The 23,192-nt window shown below is 40.3% G+C and overlaps 1 protein-coding gene across 2 annotated transcripts in view; it reads right to left on the bottom strand.

The window, feature by feature from the left end:
- The window catches only part of CDK17 (cyclin dependent kinase 17), a 184,053-nt gene that overhangs the window by 142,072 nt on the left and 18,789 nt on the right, over window positions 1-23,192 (bottom strand). The gene's annotated exons all lie outside the window — the stretch shown is intronic.

The following is a 23,192-nucleotide window of genomic DNA, read 5'->3' as shown; positions in this document are numbered from 1 at the left end:
GTGTGGACGCGCACAATCGACTTTATAATATCTGTTTTATAAAATCGGTTTTAGCTAATTCGAATTTATCCTGTAGTGTAGACGTACCCACGGAGGAATCAACTAGAGTTCCCAAGTCTTATTGGCCCAGTTCATACTGTTTGCTAACTGATTTGGCCATAATTACCTTCACAACTGTGGCTTTAGAGAAGCCTGGATAGTTTGTTACTCTGAACAGGATAGAGACAAAGATGTATCCCTCTTAAAGTAACTTAGAAACAGGAGGAAAAAGGAATCCTCTTCCTTTTCTTTCACAGACTGGGTCCGAAAGTATATTGGTCACAAGTTTAATAAGAATTTTCCATTTTTTCTGGAGATATTCTGGAGGAATCTGGAGACTCAGAAGCAGAGGACAGCACCTTCCACTTCTCTGTACCCACACTGAGAGCGAGGAGAAGGAAAGCAGCAGGCACAGGCTTGTTGAAGATGAAGGAAAACCTCTTCCTGCTGTGATGGAACCTTGCCTTGTTGAGTCAGACACGCTAGCCTGCTGCAACACAGACTCAGGTCTGGTCCATGCCCCAAAGCTGCAGGCTGTAAGTGAAAACAGCTCTGCAGGTTACCGGACTCCAGCTCCCAGTGGGATCCAAACCCCAAATAAATCTGTTTTACTCTGTATAAAGCTTATACAGGGTAAACTCAAATTGTCTGCCTTCTAAACGGAAAAGTACCAGATTTAAGATGAATTTCATTACTAGGTAACATGTCACTTTAAAACCTCATTCTTCATTACCCACAGGTTGGCCCACAGGTACACAGGAAGGCTTGCAGGTAAATAAACCATTTACAACCAATTGTCCTAGTCAATGGGAGCCATCAAGATTCTAAATCACCATTAATGGCACACACTTCGCATAATTACAATAGTACCTCAGATTTATACTTCAGATTTCTAGCTTCAGATACAAGAATGATACATGCATACAAAGACGATGAATGCACTCAGTAAATTATAAGCTTTGTAATGATACCTTACTAGAGACCCTTTGCATAAAGCATATTCCAGTTACATTATATTCACATTCATAAGCATATTTTCATAAAACATATGGAGTCCAATGTCACACCTGCTCACAGAAAATAAGCAATCTTTTGGAAGGCAAGCAGTGCAATAGAGTCCACTTTTCAGGGTTTCATGTCAGAGGGCTTCCTGGAAAGGAGAGGAAAGATGTCTCCTCAAATCTAGCCTGTGATCTGTACGAGGCATTGTTCAATTAAGCAGTCATGCCACGGGACTAGGACTACTTACCCCAAGGCTACGTGCATAGCAGCAATTAGGGACAGGAGCCCACCTTTAGGTACTGGGGTGGTCTTCCATATCTACAGAGGAAGAGCCTATTAGAAGTTAGTCACTCATAAAGCTGACTTTCCTCTCCAAAGACTGTGATTTGGCAGGCTATGCCACCAGGAACTGCCTAAGTAAGGGACCTGAGGCTACACTGCAGTATGAGAAATAGAAGCCTGCCCATGGGGATTAAATAGTGTCACCACAAACAGTTCACTTTCTGCCCTTCCTTTATTTTTGTCCTCTGAGGACATGCTGAAAGTGAGAGCTCTGGCCAAAACAAATACCCCCAAAACATAAGAAAGACAAAAACAGAAGACAGACAGACAGAAAGATAAGATTACTACCCAAAATAAAGGGTAGAATGATTCCTTCCATCAAGGCATATGAAAGACTTAGGAATGGCAGCGAATGGTAATAGTGCTCAGAGAACTGAAGGGCACCAACATGAGAGCTTCTGACTGGGGCTATCCGAAGAGTAGCAATTCATTTATCCTGAACCGGTGGAGTCAAGACCCAGAAACAGAGGGTGATGAATCAGTGCAACCAATGAATAGGAAGTAAAACTAGGGAGTTCACTAGGATGAGATGCAAAACACTGTTTGAACAGTAAAAGATCTCTTATTGGTTCATCCATTTTGTTAAGCATATAAGCATGTGAAAATTCAATTACTGTTAGTGCATCTGATAAGCATTAAGTGTCTTCTCTCCAACTAAAATTAGAGTAAAAATGTGTTGTTTTCACTATAATGTCTCAGAACATCTCCAGTATAAACTATAACAACTATAAATGAATTCTCTAAATTAATCAGGAAATTATTAAACCCATTTTAATTTCTACAGAGAGAGTCAGTAACACCACAAAGTACCCTGATCAGTTATTGAAGCCTTACCAAGTATGAAAGAGATTTGATAATTTACATTAGGGAATTTCAATGCAAATTAATGGTTGCTTGCAGTTTTCAAGTGAACAAAACTGCACAGATTATTCATGAGCAAAATGTCCACTGTCATTTTTATTCTGACAATTACCGTTCAGTTTAACTAGTTAGAAACTGTCCTAATCTGCACTGATTGATCCATATACACCTCTACCCCGATATAACCCTGTCCTCGGGAGCCAAAAAATCTTACCGCGCTATAGGTGAAAACGCGTTATATCGAACTTGTTTTGATCCACCGGAACGCACAGCCCCACACCCCCTGGAGCACTGCTTTACCGTGTTATATCCGAATTCATGTTCTATTGGGTCGCGTTATATCGGGGTAGAGGTGTACGTTATAATTCATGCAATAACATCTCAAATTTTTATTGTATTTGAGAGACCGATAAATTGTGCAGCTCATAACAAATAATTAAGGCTGCAGGTTTGTCATGGAAGTCATCGGCTGCAGCTGGGGCAATCTCGGGCCACCGCACCCCTGCACCCTATCCCAGCAGCAGAGTTTGGGTGTGGGAAGGGCAGGGGCACGGGGCAGGGTGAGAGGTGCTTTGAGTGGCGCTTACCAGGGGAGCTCCCTGTAGCAGCGAGATCCCCTTCGATCAGCTGCTAGGCTTCGCAGCTCCCACTGGCAAGGGCAGATGTCATCACTTCCGGGGAGTCCTCCAGGTAAGCGCTGCCCAGAGCCCACCCCACCCCGTTTCATGCCCCATCCCCCTGCCCCCTCCCACACCCAAACTCAGCTGCTGGGGGAGGCAGGGAGAGGGGTGGAGCCAGGCAGGAAGCCTGCTGGCCCCACCCCAATGGGTGTCCCAAGCTGTGCACCGCCACCCGTCCCCTCCCTGCCAGCACCTGGGCTGCTCTCCCACAACCCCCTCCCCCAAGTTTTAGTCAGGGATATATAGTAAAAGTCATAGACAGGTCACAGGCTGTGAATTTTGTTTACTGTATGTGACCTGTCTGTGACTTTTACTAAAAATATCCGTGACTAAAATGTAGCCTTACACACAAGTGCTAGGGAATTTAAATCAGCACAGTTCTGATGTAATAATGAACTAGAAAAAAAAACATACTGTATTAGCTATTAAATAATCTGTATGTTATTAATATTTCAGTCCCTATAAAAACACAGTAGTTTATAATTATAGCAGTTAACATGACTACATTTTAGAAGGAATATATGACAATCTGCTTCTATTGAAACTAGCTATTTAGAAATACAAACTATGTCAACAAAAATGAGTATCACAGCACAACTGCCTATAAGGAGAAGCAGAAAGGAACTGATGGAGGGGAGAAGGTGTCCTAACAGAGATTGAGATACAGCAGGCAGTTGGAATGGGAGGAGGGTCAGGACTAGCTCGTGCTCAACTGTCATGCACCTAGTCAAAGCTTAAAACCTGCAGTCCCCAAAACACCTTACGCTGGGGCACATAATACTCAAGAATGAAAGAATATCTTCAAAGAAGCAGAATTACAGGTAAATACTTTTTCTTTAAAAAAAAATATGTTTAGAGAAGTCCTTTTCCCCATATCTAGTTTTAGTAATTAAAAAAATATAAAAATATATTTTAAGGTGCAATTTTCAAAAGCACCTAGTGTTGACCTATCATCTCCTTGAAGTCAATGATGAAACTCCAATTGACATCAATGGGAGTAGAGTTAGGCCAACATTAGGAGTTTTGGAAATCCTACTATTGCAACTCTTCATTTACCATATTAAAACTAATTTAAATTAAATACATACATTAAAATACTGCATGATCAAAACAAATTATACATTTTTATATACTTGAGTTGCTGCTTTAAATGATTTATCTTATGTCCCTCCTGTCAGCAAAAACCTAAGATACCATTCTCTCCTTTCATTTCAATGTCAACATTCTGTACTATATTCTTTCTTAAATAAGTCTCATTTCTGACAATATTAGAGATATCTGCAAAATGTCCAGTCTTCAAACGAGATTATTCTTCTTGAAAAGATTCCTAAGGAGACGAGCATGTGAGAGTAAAGGAAACAGTACAAGTTGATTTAGTCTGTAGTTATAAAGGTCTTTCACCACCATTCCCAAAAGATCTTCACCAGTAGGAATTCCACTGTCCTCTCTCTGAGACAGGATCTTCTTCCAGCAGAAGGCCTATAGTTCACTTGTTCCCCTCAACTTTCTCATGCAGGTAACGAGAAGAGGATCTTCATGGGGAAGACATACAACCCCAGTAAGTATCTTCAGAGGGAGATGAGAGCCTCCTAATTCCCCACTCCTTTTCACCCCAGACAGCAGCAACTAATTGAATCATGAGATTTTGTACCTTTTCTGCTCTATCATTAAATATGGCATTGCTCTTTGGCTCCCCAATTAGCAAGCCCTGGAATGATAACCCTCAGAAGGCACGAAACTTTGATGGCTCAGAGACTGGTGTTGTCCTTTGGTGAAACACTTACAAGGAAGCCAAAAATCACCATAACTTGTGGTCTGAAAAGGATTCCACAGAACACAACAAAGAGTGTGCCTTGACACCCAGACATTTGTCCAGAGGAACAGTGCCCATCGAGGGCCTTAGAGCTGACCTGCTTCCTCCCAGACACATGCCTGGCCCACCAGCTCTCCATCGCGGAACCTGCAGTACTGTTACCCAATCTTCAAGAAGGTAGAAAGTGGATAGGGCAGGCACTGGGACCAGATGGTAAGAAACTAGGTGATGGGCAGAGATTTTTCTAGAACCATCTGAACCTGAAAAAAAAAAATCTGGTTTAACTCAGTGATGAGCTAAAGTTTAGTGCGGCTCTTTAACTAACTGATTTGCTCATTCCCAGTGGACAAATCATCAACTTCATTTCTATAGTTTTCAGCAGCTTTAAGAAAGCCAAATGTAATGATTCATGTGCGCGTGGTTAGCACAAAACAAATGAAAAACACTTGCACAGAATGAATGTCGATTCCATGCATGCTGTTCACTGATGTAATGTGATTGTACCATTTCCAAAATTGGTCCGCACTTCACTGAAAAAGTACTCCTTTACTCTATCAATCTGTATTTTATCAGCTAAAATTAGCCTCAAAGATAAGTCAAATGATTTATAAATTAGCAATTCAGTTCTGCCTGCTTAGGAAAACTTAAGGGAAATCTGAATCATGTATCAGCCTATATATTTTTAATTATTTGTTTCCTTCATCCACAACATGTGGGTGGTCCCTTAGGCTATTAGGTAGCCATTATCTGTCATCTATTTTCAGCCCCTTAACCTGAAATGGCCAATTTAAAATTCATACAGCTTACATTATTCAAGCTAAAATAGACAGCTAAAATTGGTATTATTTCCAATTATTTTGTATTCTGCCTAACAGTTTCTTTAAGTAAAGAATAGTTTTGTGGGGAAAAAGTTGAGCAAAACAAAATGACTCAGGCAGGTTTAGAAGATATGTTAAAATGTCAGACTTTCCATCATTCAGAGCACTGATCACACACACTCATTTTTGCTTACAGAGCAATTGCATCTAACAGTTCAAATACTTTTTAAAGAATTAATAAAAATCTGTTAAAAATGTTAGTATTATCAAGCTTCAGAAATATGGTAACCATTGCACAATATAGGTACCTAACTTTTTAAGAATTGGTTGTAGAATTTTAGGAAATAGGAAGGATTTTTGTTTATTATGTATACATTCTGATTTTCAGTTAAAAGCTATATAATTTATCCTTGGATCATTTTCTCAGTGTTTAACTCATGATAAGAACATAAGAACAACCATACTGGGTCAGACCAATGGTCCTTCAAGCCCAGCATACTGTCTTCTGAAAGCGGCCAATGTCAGATAGGGAATGAACAGAATGAGGCAATTATTGAATGAACTATTTCCCCTGTCATGCAGTCCCAGCATCTGGCAGTAATAGCCTTAGGGACACCCAGAGCATAGGGTTGCATCCCTGACCATCTTGGCTTATAGCCATGGATGGAACAATCCTCCATGAACTTATCTAATTATTTTTCTAATCCAGTTACACTTTTTAAAAAGCTTAAAGCTATCTCAGGGCTAGTCTATACTAGAAGTGCTACATCAGTGCAACTGTGCCACTGTAGCGCATCTGGGGAAGACACTCTATGACTATGATGACAGGAGAGAACACTCCCATCAGCATAATAAATCCCCCTCCATAAGAGACAGTAGCTTTGTTGGCAGGAGAAGCTCTCCTCTGGACTTTCTCCAATTTGTCCACATCTTTCCTAAAATATGGCACCCAGAACTCAATACAATACTCCTCAGCCTAATCAGCATGGAGTAGAGTGAAAGAATGCTTCTCGTGCCTTGCTTACAACACTACTGCTAATACATCCCAGAATGATGTTCGCTTTTTTTGCAACACTGTTATACTGTTGACTCATATTTAGCTTGTGGTCTACTATGACCCCCAGATCCCTTTCTGCAGTACTCCTTCGTAGGCAGTCATTTCCCTTTTTGTATGTATGCAACTGATTATTCCTTCCTAAATGGAGTACTTTGCATTTGTCCTTATTGAATTTCATCCTATTTACTTCAGACCACTTCTCCAGTTTGTCCAGATTATTTTGAATTTTAATCTTATCCTCCAAAGCACTTGTGACCCCTCCCAGCTTGATATCATCCGCAAACTTTATAAGTGTCCTCTGTATGCCATTATCTAAATCAGGGGTCGGCAATCTTTCAGAAGTGGTGTACCAAGTCTTCATTTATTCACTCTAATTTAAGGTTTTGCATGCCAGTAATACATTTTAACATTTTTTAGAAGGTCTCTCTCTGTCTATATTATATAACTAAACTATTGTTGTATGTAAAGTAAACAAGGTTTTCAAAATGTTTAAGAAGCTTCATTTAAAATTAAATTAAAATGCTGATCTTACACCGCCGGCCCGCTCAGTCCACTGCCGCCCTGGGGTCCATTCACCTAGGCCAGCAGCTGGCTGAGTGGGACCGGCAACTGGGACCCTGGCTGGCAAGGGGCCAGCAGCCAGAACCCTAGATTGGCAGTGGGCTGAGCGGGGCCAGTGGCCGGAACCCCAGACCAGCAGTGAGCTGAGCAGCTCAGCCTGCTGCTGGTCTGAGGTCCCGGCCCTGCTCACATAGAGTGGACCCAGGACCCTTTCCCACTTACAGGCCTCGCGGGAGCTGCAACTCTGGTGGGGCCGGGTCCCTCTTCCTGACCCTGCCGGCAGGGCTGCTTCCAGGGCTGCTCACCAGGTAGTAGTATGGACACACTAACCCAGAAACACAAGCTCCCGCTGGAAGTGGCAGAGGTCAGGAAAGCATGTGAAAATGCCGGCAGGAGGGGCGGAGAAGCTTTACTAAAGTCAAGATATACCATGTCTACCAATACAAAGAATTAGAGTAGCCCTATGCAGTATAGGCAGTGACAATCCACAAGTTCTCTCATCAGGTTGCAAACAATTTGAATCTTGGTTCCATTAAGAAACATAAAAATGTCCAAAATGCTTAAAAATAAAATAAACAATTAGTGGCTGCATTAGACTCATTTAGTCTATCTTTATTTTAATTATTTATTTAAGAGATCATGGAATGAGTTGAGTCTCTCATGCACATGGCAACAGAGGTGGATAACACTTTTGGGGGGCCCTGGGCCAGAGCAAGTGGGGGCCCCTCCCCACTCCTTCCACCTGCAGTCTCCCCCCATTCCCCCTCCCCCTGCAATGCTCCTGCTGGAGAGTGGGGTCAGGATACAGGGGCTTGCCCCGCTCTGCCTGCCCACTGCTCCTGTCGGGGAACGGGTCAGAGGAAGGGGGCTTGTCCCGTTCTGCCCACTGCTCCAGCGGCAGCTGGGGAGTGGGTTCAAGGTGTGGAGGGTTTGCCCAGTCCCCACTCTCTGGCAGGAGCGCCAGGCAGAGCAGGTCAGTATGTGGGGCACCCATTTTTCCTGGGACCTCCAATTTCCTGGGGTCCCTGGACAAGGGCTTCATTGGCCCAGTAGCTAATCTGCCACTGCATGGCAAGATCAGTAGGACAGCCATTCTATGTAGCATGATAAATAGCTTGGGTCCACAACACCATAAAAGTGTCCTTATGTATCGCATATCACTTAGGTTTGAGGGCACATGATTTATGATGAGATTATTTAATGGTATTATACTACCATGGAAAGGTACCATAAACAGAAAAGATTCTCAGAAAGAAAGAATCTACTTTCCACAAGTCGAGTGCTACATATTGGATGTTTTCCAGATTTTTTTTTTTTACAAAATTATAAACTAGAATTCATCTGCTTCTTCCAGAAAGACTTAGAAAAAATTCTTAGAAAAAACAAATCTTCATACCAAAAAGTCTAAGCTACTATAAACTTGCTGATTTTCAGATCATATCAAGCAGTCTCAATCCAGCATAGTACCATACTTAATACAGCTATTGCACACATACATTACATTGTGTCTAAATAAGTACTTTTACTCACTTAACCCAAGTGAAAAGTGTGTAAGCACCTGTCTAGAAGCATGTTACCTTCACCCAGGGTAAGTGTAAAAAATACACGTCATACCATGAAGACAGTAAGCAGGACAACAATAAACATTTAAAAATTAAATCTAAAACATTTAAATGAAACAGTAATTTATTTTGAATCCCACTAAAAAGCATATGAAAAGTTTTTGCTGTACAATTCTAGGAGTCCAAATTATTCCAATCATATTTCTGATTTTCTGCACTTCTAGCCTTGATTCAAATCTCATTGTAAACTATACTAACGGTTTGTTGAAACATCAGCTATGAATTTATTTAGAAACTAAACCAACATTCAAAAAGAAAAGTTTACAATAGGGGGAAAAAACTCTCAAAAAAAGGGACAGATCTTTATGAAAGTCTATTTTTAACTTCAACAGCTGCATTGTGAAGTGAATAAGAAAGCTGTTAATTTTATGAAGTTCTGGGGCTTAACTCAAGTCACAGTTTGAAGCAAAATTGCGTAAGGATCAAAGTAAAAATATTTACAGTCAAATCCTTTAAAAATAATGTTCTCATTTTCTTTGGCGTTTCCTGATAATTTGTGTTACTTGAATATAAAAAAAAAATCTGAACTATTATATCAATCCTCAATTTATTAATGGGTATGCTCAACCCTACCCCAGCACGCGCGCACACACACACACAAACACACTGAAGTCACAATAGAACCAATTCAGTTTTATGCAATCAAATACAAATAGCTGTGAAGCTGAGCTAAACCTTATATCTAAAAATACTGGTTAATTTAGGCTCAGACTGCAAAAACTATCATCTGTACCCATGCATCTCTCCAGTGAATTTAATACCTCTGAAAGGTATTCATTTAATTCTTCTTGTGATTAAAGTTTTCCATTCAGATACTTTCTATTTATCTACTCAATTACAATACAGACATTGGGAGAACAAATTTCCCCATATTGTCTTGTACCACATTAGGCCCCAAACATGGAGGCATCAAATTGAAGGGTAATATTATTTTCAGCTTCACTACCATTTAATAATCCTTTGTCTTGCAACTGAGACTGCCAACAGAGGGTCAATGAGTGTCAACTATAACAGCCTTTTTCTGTGATGTGGACACCCATTTCTCTAGGAAATGGACAGAAAGAATCAATTTATTACACACAGCCATTGAACATAAAAGTGAGGTAACAACGTTTAGACTCAAATGACTTGTCAGAAACTGTAACCTGGCCGTTAAGTCCCTCATAAAGAGAAAGGTATCTCAGGTTACAGGTAAGAAAGTTTTTAACAATTTGATTGTTCCGTTGTATATAACTATCTGTCAGTGATGCCATACTGTCTGTTGTACAACAAAAGTCCCCTGATGAGATTCTGACCATCTATGTTTACATTCTTCTCTTAGCTGACAGGGAAGATACAGGCCTTTCACCCACACAAGGAATAAAGCTATTAGTATCATATGATGTAGGAAATGGGGTAGAACAAAAAGGTCTTCAAACATTACATTCTTCCCAATCAAATATTCTAGGTTAACAGAAAAAAGAAAAACAGTTTATGCATTGCCTTTGTAACTATTCAAAAAAAGAAGTCTATGTTAATTCTTAAACCTAACATATTATTGTGATAAAGGAAAACAATTCTGCAAAACCAAATATCACACATACTTAGAACAAATGGCTTCAATATAAATGACCTCAGCAAAGTGGAACGAAGAAACTACATACCAGCCAGGAGTCTGAACTACAGTGGCAAGTGTAGTGTTTCTACTTAATATAATTATGGTAGCAGCCTCTCTGTGAGGAGCTTAGTATTATATGTGGAATACTCTTTATAGTCTTTTATTTTAAAAAAAAAGAGACTACAAGATTATAAAACTCATGTAATTAACCTTATTATTCAAGGATTACAGTAAATGTCTTGGTCAGGTTAACAGTTATTTTGAATATGTTGTCACATAAATAAGTTGTGTTTTGCAGGACTTTGTTTTTTCCATAAAACTTTATATATGCTTTGTAATATACCTGTGACTAACTTCAACAAGCGGTGAAATATTTGTGTTAACAAATATTACTCAAGAACCTTTTAATACCTACTAGCAAGAAGGATACAGGAATATCTCAACGGTGGTATGTATATTTGGGGCTCACCAAAGAATGTCATGTGAGGTCTCAAATGAAAGCTGGGGTCAACAATATCATTGTGAAATATATGTAAAGATACTATGTAAGGAGTTACGTATATACACTGAAAATATGTATTTTAAGTCTGTATCAAGGCATTAGTCACCAACAGACAAGAAAAACAGATTTTCCTCCAGACAGGCAATAAGAAATGTATCATGCAAATTAAGCATTTCAAAGTAATTCAGTGAATGCCCATTCATACACAAAGTCAAATGTTAACAAAGAGATGTGAAGTCAAAAGGGAACCAGCACACAGGAAAAACAACCCCTGGGTGGTTATCCTGTCTCCGAGTACAGACAATGATCTTAGGAGTGTATGTAGGAGGTATGTCCTGCACCTGGGAAGGAAATGGACAACATATTTACATTAATGAAAATTGGATCTCAGACAAGCTCTGTTGAAAACACTGCAAAAACTTTTGAGTGAGAAACTTCTTTAGAGGTTAACCTGATAGTTAAATTTAGTCTCTAGAAAGCATGTTATGATTTTGTTTACATATAACCACTTTTTCCAGTATTCTTACTCATTATCTCCTAAACCTCTAAGACTTTGTTAATAAACTTATTCTTGATTTCACTATAAATATATCTCAGTGCTGTGGAATTAAGCAAAGTGCTGGTCCTGAGCTGAATGTTACAAGCTGGCATGTACACTGTTCCTCTGGGGACAGCACACCTGTATTTCTGTGAGTAGTCAGTGTCAGCAGCTGGATATCACAGGGGAACACTGCAAAGGGACTCAGGGACTGAACTGCATCTATTGTTAACCTACAAATCAAAGCAATGGCTGGCATAACCCAGAAGAGAGTGCTTAAGTATCTAAACAGGCTGGTGGTACGAGAAAGCTGACACTCAACTAAGCACAAGAAGGACTCCCACTAGTGGCAAGGGGTAGTGAGATGACAAGTCCAAGTAGGTGAAGAACCATCACACCATGCAAACATGAGGGAGAAGGTGACTAAGGTATGTAAGAAGACACTGCATTCAAGTGTTATCGACTTGTTATCCAAGGCAGATAAGACATGGATAACCACATTTAAGATTTCCCAACAGTGCCCTAGTAATGTGTCTTTGCAAAGAGCTGGAAAAACTCTCTTATGTTTTAGAGATTAATTTATATTCAAGATTTGATCAATTCTTTACCTTTCTAATAAGACTGCAAACAAAGGTGGCAACTGACGCTGTGGTTTCTGAAATGTAGACCCTTTCCTACTTATAACTGCTTTATTTCACATAAGCTATCGAATGGAAAAAAAATTGCTAGTCATTGTCAACTTACTCCTAATTCATGCAAATATCCTACAGGCCAGGAATACGTCCACATCATCAATCACCTACTGTATCATCCAGTCACCTTAAGATACTATCTTTGGACCTTGGCTCTGAAGACTGTTGGTATCAGACTCTACTTTGGAAAAACAAGTGAGGGTCCTGTTGAGTAAGAGACCAACTCTGGCATGTATTATTTGTATTTGTTTTGGGCTACCATCTAATTGACTTTTTTTCTTCGTAGATGGAGGAGGAAATCCCATTCCCTGCTGAGAGAAGAGGTGGCGGAAGGCAGCAATTAGTGTTAATATAGTAAGACAGGTCCTTGCTTCCAAAATCAGCAACTTAACATAATCCGGAAGTCAGAGCAAAGAAAATTGCTCTTTGAGAATCACCACCTCCACTCTCCTATTCAACAAGAGGAATACAAGCAGGGCAATAACAATAAGGTGAGGAACGCATCCACATCCCTGTAACCCAATAAAGAGAAGAAACAACAAGGAGGAGCAACACCTTCCCAAGCAAGCAGCTCCATCTCTCTCTTTTATTGGTTAGATTTTTTTACACTGTGGGACGCAGGATAATTGGACAGGTTCTGTAACTCTACAATTTGACAAGGAAAGGGTAGGGGGGGGTTATAGGGTTATCAACTCCCTCAATTTTATTACCAATCTTGCAATATTTGGAGCTTTTCTTAAAGCCCCAGATCTTGAAGCCTTGTAATTATGTGAAATTGCAGCTTATGGGAGAGGGGTAAAAAAATAAATTTTCTCTGAACTCGTGAGGGTCTGAAGGTTTGAAAATTTGAATCCCAAAGACTCAAAAACCAGAAGATGTAAGAACCATACAAAATTTATTTGTAAAAGTCTCATGATTTTTAAGCCCCTCGTTTTTTGGGGAGGTTAACTTGTGGGTTCTGAACTGCTAGGATTGGCAGCCTCTGTGCCTGGATTTACATCCTCAAGATATAAAAGGTTAAATATTTTCACTGCAGGAGAGAGCAAATAGAGTATTACGAGAATTAAAAATAAGCATGGAAGAGAAATCCTAGGTTTCACATCACCAAGATTTACCAATTTTTCTGTCTCAAGAAAGGAAGGGGTCCAAATTTAAAATATCATGTTGCTCTCCTCCTGAGAGAGGTTTAAGCTTTTCTTGTCTAGTTTCATCATCAAAGTGTCAGCAAATGAGATTGTAAATTAGCGTTCCCAACTTTCTACTCACAAAAGTGAACACTCTTGCCCCGCCCCCTACCCCATCCCTCTTCCGAGACCCTGCTCACTCCATCCTCTCCCACCCCCCCGTCACTCGCTCTCCCCACCCTCACTCACTCATTTTCACCGAGCTGGCTCAAGAGGGCTGGGGTGCAGGAGGAGTTGAGGGCCCCAGCTGGGGGTGCAGGCTGTGTGCTGCGGCCAGAAAGGAGGAGTTCAGAGAGCAAGAGGGGGCTCCAGGCTGAGGCAGTGTTGGAATGCAAGAGGGGGGGAGGGCTCTGGGGTAGGGCTGGGGATGAGGGATTTGGGGTGCAGGACGTGCTCCAGGCTGAGACCGAGGGGTTCAGAGGGCGGGAGAGGGATCAGGGTTGGGGCAGGGGGGTTGGGCATGGGGGGGAGTGAAGGCTCCAGCTGTGGGTGCAGACTCTGGGGTGGGGCTTGGGATGGGGGGGTTGGGGAGCAGGAGGGTGCTATGGGCTGGAATCAAGGGGTTCAGAGGGCAGGAGGAGGATCAGGACTGGGGCAAGGGGTTGGTGCGCAAAGGAGAAGTAAGGGCTCAGGGGTGCAGGCTCCAGGCAGCGCTTACCTCAAGCACCTCCCAGAAGCAGCAGCATGTCCTCCCTCCATTTCCTACGCAGAGGTGCAGCCAGGCAGCTCTGCACGTTGCCCTGTCCACATGCGCTGCGCCTGCAGCGCCCACTGGCCGTAGTTCCTGGCCATTGGGAGCTACGGGGGCGGCACTTGGGGCAGAGACAGCGTGCAGAGCCCCCTGGCTACCACTATGCATAGGAGCTGGAGAGGAGACAAGTCGGCTGCTTCTGGGAGCCACGTAACATGAAGGCTAGCAGGGAGCCTGCCAGTCCCACTGCACGGCACCGCCAACTGGACAGTCAACAGCTCGGTCAGCAGTGCTGACTGAAGCCACCAGGATTCCTTTCTGAACAGGTATTCTGGTCGAAAACCAGACACCTGGTCACTCTATTGTAAATTCCTGTGGTCCAATGTTCCCCACTAGGAATAAAGAACTAAATAATGTATTTATGTAAATTACACTAAACAGTTCAATATTTATGAAATTTTAATATTACTGAAAATTATTTTTAGAAAAGCTGACTACGATTTGTTAGCATTACTTAAAAACAGTCCAATATTTCCAAATACTCAGCAATACTATTTGTTTCACAACTTTTACAGAATTAATAACATGTTCATTTTATAATTTGATTATTAGAGTAGTCATTTCAAAAGTCAAGATGTTTTAATGCTGCACTGCCCTAATTCTCACTAAGTCCAAATCATGGCAATAAAGGACAGAATTTAAGATAAAGACTGTTTAAATTAGACTCGACATGATTTATCTGATAATTTAATATATTATATTACTATAATTTGTCTCCAGGGAAATTATTTTACCGCATGTGGAAAATTATTTTATGTGAATAATCTAATTTTAATCATCAAGTAAAATAAGAGCTACCCCTCCCATCTAAATACGGCACAGATTTTGCAAAAATATTGCTCAGAGCACTTCACTCAAGGGATCTGTCCCGCTGAAAATGTGTGCCTTCTGGAGCACATATGCTGAATGAACAGCAGGCCAACCTATTAAGAAGGGATGTCAGCCAGCTGCCTATGGTAGAGAGCTGTAGAGGCAACAGTGGGGAGAAGACCACCAGACAGCTTATAAAAAAAAGAGTGTTCTGCCTTCCATGTACTGCTATCATGGACATTACCTAAGCCATAGTGCTGAAATAATTACACTGCACAAGCTACAACTGGGAAGGGGACAAGTACCCTAAGAAAGGAGGGGAATTCTACCCTCATGTTGCAGTTCTCTCATGTTGCAGGTGCTCCCTGGAATAACTCTTTCTCCACTTCATTCTTATGACCAGCGTTTTGGGGAATGAGGGGGGGAACAGCATTATGTATGGGTGACATTCTGTACCTTGGGGGAACACTGTACCCCCATGTTTATCCTTATGATTGTGTGGTATCCAATGCAAAGTTTAGTCATGTCGTGTGTCTTCGGAAGGCTCATGATGCACTAAGCATTTTTGTTATAGTAATGTTATAGTAATCAATGTTATAGTAATGTTATAGGTTGTAATTTCATGTATATAGTTGTGAGGCTAAGAATGTGTCCTCATGGCTTAAAGCGAGCCCAGGCAAAAACTCCGAAAGAGCAGAGGGGCAGTTCACGCCTCATCAGGACATGTATGGGACAAACTCAGCCCAGCCTCACAGGAACAAAGGACACTGGCCTAGGCAGCAACAAAGGTTCTGTTGGACTCTTGAGTGAGTCATCCTCCTTCCTTTGGTCAATTTAGGACTGCGATGAGATAATGCTCCCCTGACTCTGAAGGAGAGAGGGGCAAAGCCAAGAGAGAAGAAAGAACATGATAAAAGGAAGAGACGTTTGCCAGGCTCTTCCTCTCTCTTCCACCTCCATTTACAGACATCATCACCAAGCGACTGAAGCTCTGATCAAAGGGGAGAGCCTGGCTGATGGGCAACCAGCCAGCCTGTGGTGAGTAGCATCTAAGTTTGTAAGGGCACTGGAAGTGTTAAAATCAGATTAGAATGAGTTTTATTTCATTTGACCACATCCAATTTACTGTGCTTTGACTTATAATCACTTAAAATCTATCCTTCATAGTTAATAAATTTGTTTGTTTATTTTACCTGAACCAGTGTGTTTGGTTTGAAGCGTGTCAGAGATTCCCCTTGGACACATATCCATTTCTTTGTTAAATTGACAAACTAATATAAGCTTGCAGCATCCAGAGGACATAACTGGACACTGCAAGACGGAGGTTTCTAGGGTTGTGTCTGAGACCGGAGATATTGGCTATTGTCATTCAATTGCACAATCCAAGGAGCAGCATACATGCCAGAGGCTATGCATGAACAGCTCAGCAGTGGGGGTTTTCGCAGCAGAGCAGAGTAAGGCTGGCTCCCAGAATCAAGGATTGGAGTGACCTAGCAGATCACTGGTCCGGGTAACACCAGGGGAACGTCACAGTATGGCCAATTGCTAATTTACTTCTCTGCACCTTTCCTTTTATTTACTGTAAATTTCATGCACAATGGCCACTTCAGACAGTTTTCACTGTGTGGCAAAACAAAGCAAAATGCATTCCTCTAACTATAGCCAATATAATTTTCTTGCCAATAGAGCCAAGAAAAATTCAATTTGGGTACTCCTTACTTCAAAAGAACTAATAGTTTCTAAAGCTGATTCAGTTCCAAAAGCAGCGTGGTACTGAGAAACACAAATCTATTCGACTTGGTACAAAAAGATTTGCCAGTGCCACCAGGGCTGGCTTATAAATGAGTTTTCCTATTGACATGCAGAAAAAGGAAGGGTGCAGGGGAAGGAGGGAAACCACACTGCCAGGCACATATCTTCAGTCCAGGAATACTGTTTAGCAGACTCGCTCTAAAAGACAGAGCCTTGACTAAACAAGTCAAATCAACCCTTTCAATTTTCAGTAATCATGCTGCAAATCATACTGCATACTAAGCAGTGAACTGAAAAATATTACACTCTGAGGGATTAAAACTATCTACAGAAGGATGTATATAAAGGGGACAGATCGTTATACTGGACTGAACAGGCTGAACACCCATAAGAACACTGATTTTTTTAAAGAAACAAGGAATTATTTCAACCTCATTTACTAAACTGATCAGATATGATTATTTTAATTTCACAGATGGACATCCTACACATCTTTAATGTCAAAAGTGAGGCCAAAACTATTCCATACTACATCAAATTAATTTTCTTCAAGCACTGTCTCTCTCTGTGCCTTCATCAGCAAAAGAATATTTAGCTTTCTAAGCCTCATTTCAATAACAGACATGTACGTTTAATTAAGGAAATATTTATCCCATATCCTAAAAAGATATTTTATACCCCTATTGTTATACAGAAGGTCAGTGATTTCTCAAATATTTTTGCACATGAAACAAAAATAATCAAATTATGCTCTATAACAGTAAAGAAAAAATTATAAAAGTACATTTTTGAGTTTGTAACATTTTTTGGATTGTTATTGGCAGAATTAAATGTATGACAGATAAAGGAGTTAATGAAGAATGGATGAACAACATATTACATTAGCAAAATAAAAAAAATTACTTTTTCACCTACTCCACTTTATAGTCCTTAGCTAGTTGCCTCACTTGCAGACTTTTAACAAAAAATAAAAGTTGTTTCTGAAAACCCAACAGATGTTTTTTAAATCCAAACATGCTGCCTAAACGGATTTACTTACATATATGAAAGTACTTTCAATATCCCCAAGCTATTTTGCTATTTCACTAACTGCCTCAAAACACTGAAACAAATGTTAGACTACACCTGATGAATTTTAAATTGTTCAAAATTGATACTCAAAGAATAAAAGTGGAAATATATTTTCCTCTGTGCATAAATTAAAGCACAATTTCAAATATTGTGCAAGACATTCATTTTAAAAAATTCTACTAGAACATTAACACTGTGAATATTTTAAGAGAAAATGGCTAGATTTGTTAAATACATTTTAAATATCTAAAATACACATGTAATACTACACCAATTTAAATATTTATATTACATTTCTGGTTTAATTCTAACAAAATCTTTGGATTGGAAATTACTAAAATCAGAAGATTCTTTATTCACATGGCAGATTTATTATTTCAAAAAGCAAGCAGTCCAAATGCAGCCTTTGGTGCAGACAGCATTAATGAGGAGACACTGCTGACGACAGCAATTAGGTCTTTAGGGGATTGGCTTCCTTTCTCAAGTGCTGCCAGAAGATTCTGTGTAATGAGCAGTGAAAATACTGAATAAAGTATTTATGATTTACATAGCATAAATCACAGGCTGATATTCTGGACATGCACTCATAACATGCCCAATGTGCACTAACTAAGCATGAAGAAGTGTGCCATGCAAATAATTGCAGAAATAGCTTGGAGAATGAGCTCCTGCATGTGGTAAAAAATGCAAAATTACATTTCTTTACCTTTTATTTGTTATATATAAGTTTTGCTGTGCTATTTAAATAATGTATGTATCTAAAGTAACCCCAAACAACAGGTAAATTACAAACTCTGAAGACTACTTCTACTTGTGTTCTGTACACAGTACAGTATGAGCTGTAAAGGCTGGATCTCAGAGTATATCTACACTGCAGCCAGGGTGTATATCTACACTGCAGCCAGTGATTTGCAGTTTGTACAGACATACCCATGCTAGCTGTTTTCTAGCTAGTTCACTAAAAATTGCTGTCAGGATGCAATGGTGTGGGCTTCAGAGTAGGCTGCATAAGATCAGGGCCGGTGCAACCATTTAGGTGACTGCAGCGCTAGGATTTTGGGGGCGGCATTTTGTTTGGCAGCGACCGCAGCAGCCGGATCTTCGGCCACTCCGGTCGCCGACGGCATTTAGGCAGAGGGAGCTGGGGCAGGAGAGCACGGGGAGGGCCGCCTGCAGCAAGTAAGGGGGGGGTGGCACGCAGGGGAACTCCCTGCCACGCCTCCTCCCCGAGCACACCGTGGCTGCTTCACTTCTCCCGCCTTTCAGGCTTGCAGCACCTAAGCTGATTGGCACCGCAAGTCTGGAAGGCGGGAGAAGTGAAGCAGTGACAACGTGCTCGGGGACGAGGCGGGGCAGGGGTGAGCTGCTTCACTTCTCCTGACTCCCAGGCTTGCGGCACCAATGAGCTTAGGCAGCACAAGCCTGGGAGGCAGGAGAAATGAAGCAGCGACGGCGTGCTTGGGGTGCTCATGCACAGATCAGGGGTGAGTTGGGGCAGGGAGGTGCCTCAGGGCGGAGGGAGAGAACTGCCGCGGCGGGGGCGCACCTCAGGGCGGAGGGGAGAGCTGCCGCGGGGGGGGGGCGACTCAGGGCGGAGGGGAGAGCTGCCGCGGGGGGGGGCGACTCAGGGCGGGGGCTCGGGGACAGGGGAGGGCACAAGGTGGAAGTTTCGCCTAGGGCACGGAACATCCTTGCACGGGCCCTGCATAAGTTCACCTGAGCCCTTTGGGTATGCACTCTCTTGTGCAGCCTGCACTTGAAGCCCATGCCACAGTGTCCTCACTGTAATTTTTAGCAAACTAGCTCAAGTCAGAACAGGAGAACAAATATAAACATATAACAGTAAATAAGCCAACAACTTTTGAAAACAACACTACAGCAGAGTGGTGTATGACATTTGACAAATGGACAGTTTAGCTTCAATTCAGTTTCCGTAATTATATTATTTCTGAGGATACAAAATTTGGGATGAGAAAGTTGAATAGCAGCACCTGGTATCAAATATTTCTAATCTTATTAAATCTTTAGAATCCTATAGTATTGCACAACTTCAATAAATTTATTGTGTGTGTCACTGAAATAATCACTTTGGCCCACCGAACTGAAGGACATTGTGCATTCTTTGTGAAATGCATTATGGCCACATACCATGAATAAATGTTTGATTATGAAAAGCCACTGATGAAACAAAAAAGCAGGACAATTAACGTGGCTCTCAATTGAATTTAATCTTAGTAGACTTGACATGTCAAAGGTTACAACACTAAGTGTTAAAGATAGGAAGAACCATAATACATACAGTTCAGTCAAAAAACATCACAGGATTTACACACAATACCCTCTCCTTTTCTTTTTCTGAGGTTTTCTATATTAAAATACCATTTTTGTCATATGAGTTGATACAGCTGTTAATTTACTTTACACTCATAAAACTTGTCTACATTGCTTTCAGTTATCCCCTTCCAATTATTACAAATGTCAGATACAATGGAGTAAAACAAAGGAAATCACTTTTCTATAAGATTGTTTGATTAAATATTGTCAAAAGCTGCCTCATAATTCTGGTATACAAATATGTAGTTTCAAGGCAATGTGCTATGTAGGCCCCTCAGAGTCTCTCAGGCAACAAACAGCCTGTTAAATCAATCTTTTTTTTTTTTTACTTAGGGAAAAAGGTTGCGTGTGATTCAGCACAACGTAATGCTAGAGCAGACCTCAGTGATTCAGGAAACAAATAAGCAATCAGCATTAAATCACAATGTGTTTTAATATCATGTGCTGCAAAGAGACACAGGAGACACATTCAAGAACCACTTGCAGCTCGTGAGAAATCATCTACATAATACCATCACTGCTATGTTTTTGTTTAAATTGTTTTTTACACCTACGCTAAAGTAAGTATTTCTACTTTTGCTGATAACAGCATAGAAAATAAAAAGTGTATTTAAAATAAAAACTCTCCTAATTGCTTTATTTTATTTAATGATTTCGAAGGGTTCATTTCATTAAGTGTTTTATAATGAGGATTTTTAGGTTTTAAATCCAACAAGATTATAAAAATCAGTTTAAAAAATTACAGACATTCTTGTGTTTTGTTCCTACTGTATGTTCCTCCTAGATATACCTGCTTTGGACTTCAATACCACCAAATTCTTTGAAGTGCATAATTTTTTTAAAATAGGAAAATGTGATGACAAAACTATTTTTAAAATGGCAAATAGATTGAAGGGCCTGGTATAGTACCTAACATTACTTTAAACTCATTTTTTACTGACTAGATTTCAAATTCTTGATTCCTTCTAGCAAAAGTTGGATTGATATCTTCTAAAAAAATATTTAAACAATAACGCAACTCACGAGTAATATCCCAACATAAAATTATACACACACACGAGAGAGATTTAAATACAATATTATAACAAATATCAGAGGTTTCATTTAATTTTTACATGGTGGGAAACCCTCTTCACAGCATTTGTTGAAATAGAGGAAGGGAAATCCCAGTTTCAAGGAAACAGATTTTGCATTATTGTCAGGAAGACTAGCTAGATATTCAAACTCCTTATCAGTGATACAAAATATGTACCCGAATCATAAGAAAAATCACACTGGCCCCAGTCTTGCAACCGACTGCAAAAGCATAAGGGTGCTCCCACACACAATCAACTACAGCATCAGGACCTATGTGAGGTGCGGGCTCATTCCTAAATTCACCTAACACAGTAAAGGCCACCACTGACTTCAACAGGACCTGGATTGGGATCTATAGAATCATTCTACTGCATCCCACAGTTGGGAGCTTAAGTAAGATACACTGGCTAAAAAGTGTCATGTTCGGTATACAGCTGGCCAAAATGCCATGTCCTACCCTAACAGACTGTGATTAGGTCATAGTAATGCATATATTTGTGAAATCTTAATTTGATTACTTAAATTCATAATGCCTGGGAATGAAGCCGCCAAGATTCAAAAAGACCCAGTTGGTTCAGAATGCAGCAGCACATCTATTCAGTAACAAATTGCCAAAAAACACTTCACTCCTACGCTCTTCTCTTGGTACCAACTTCCCAGAAAATACAAAATCAAATTCAAGTTTTTGTTCCCAGTAATAAAAGCTCTCTATGTATTTGGATGGGTTAAATGAGGAACTACTTCCACCTAAGTGGTCATGAATACCTAGGATTGCTATGCTCCACTCAATACAAGCATCAACCACAAGAAGTGAGACTTGTGCATACAGGGAACAGAGCAAAGAAGCTAAGAAGATATCAGAATGATCATAAACCTCTTCACCTTCAGAAACAAAATGAAATACTCACTTATATAGTTTCCTGGCAAAAATATTAAAAAGACCTCTACACTGGAAAGAGCAATGGAGAGAAAATTAAAATATGAGATACTTACTTTAAAAAACCCTAATAAACTGGTAAGGCAGATAACCTGGCAATTATATTAAATTAACTTCAAGGACACTTTAAAAAATTCCACAATCTTGTATTCACTTTAAATCTCTGAAGAAAAAAAAATGTATGCTACATACACTACCTTAAGGTGGGGTTCTACTCACAAATGTGACTATGTAACAATGGAATTTTCTTAGTTAACAGTTTTCTTTCCTGTGCCTAGTCACAATCGTAAGTGCTTTGTTAGTGACAAAGGTTTCTAACCCTGTATTCCGCAGCCCTGCAAAGGCAACACAGCACAGAGAGAATACATTTGATTCCATTCCTTTGTCAACAGAACTACTTATTACGTTTATTTTTCAAAGTTTTTTAAAGTAGGGCCAGTTACATCTGTGCAATCACTTTGATGACATTAAGGTTGCACAGGTACCGCTTAGGCCTGATCTACACTTCAAAGTGTTACCAGTATAACTATTTTGGCTATAGTATAATTTTTATTTTAAACTAAAGGAGTCACAACAGTAAAAGCCTTAGCATGGACAGTTATGCCAGTATAAAGGTGACATATCAGTATAGTTATTCCCCATCCCTACAGGAATAAAGTATCTGCATCTACCTTAGGGAGGTAATACCGCTTTAACTATACAAGCTTCTGGGGTAGACAAGACTTAAGGGCCAAATCTGGATTGCACGATTTCTCTTACTGAAGATGATGCACAATAAGAATTCAGATGGGCTCCCAGAGTCAGTTTCCAGAACTGGCATTTAGAAAAAATGTCGTTTTACTTATACATATTTGATCCAGAGCCATTATGACACAAACATGGAATACCAGGGTATTTCCAATCATTTCTCAGAGTACAGCTGACTTTTTTTTAACCCTCTTACACCAAGACTATCAAAAGCAATTACTGATTATTACCTTCATTTCTAGTTGTTCAAAAGGTAACATCCTTTAAAGAGGCCCAATTTTCAGAAAGTGCTCAGCACTCAACACCGTCTTAAAATCAGATACCCTCAAGGATTTTGAAGTTGGGGACAAAAAAATTGAGGCACACAAAATGACTAGTTACTTCTGAATATCTTAGACAAAATTG

Source organism: Gopherus evgoodei, chromosome 1, assembly GCF_007399415.2.
Source record: "Gopherus evgoodei ecotype Sinaloan lineage chromosome 1, rGopEvg1_v1.p, whole genome shotgun sequence".
Lineage (NCBI taxonomy): Eukaryota > Metazoa > Chordata > Testudines > Testudinidae > Gopherus > Gopherus evgoodei.
This window is presented reverse-complemented; position numbering and strand designations above follow the sequence as displayed.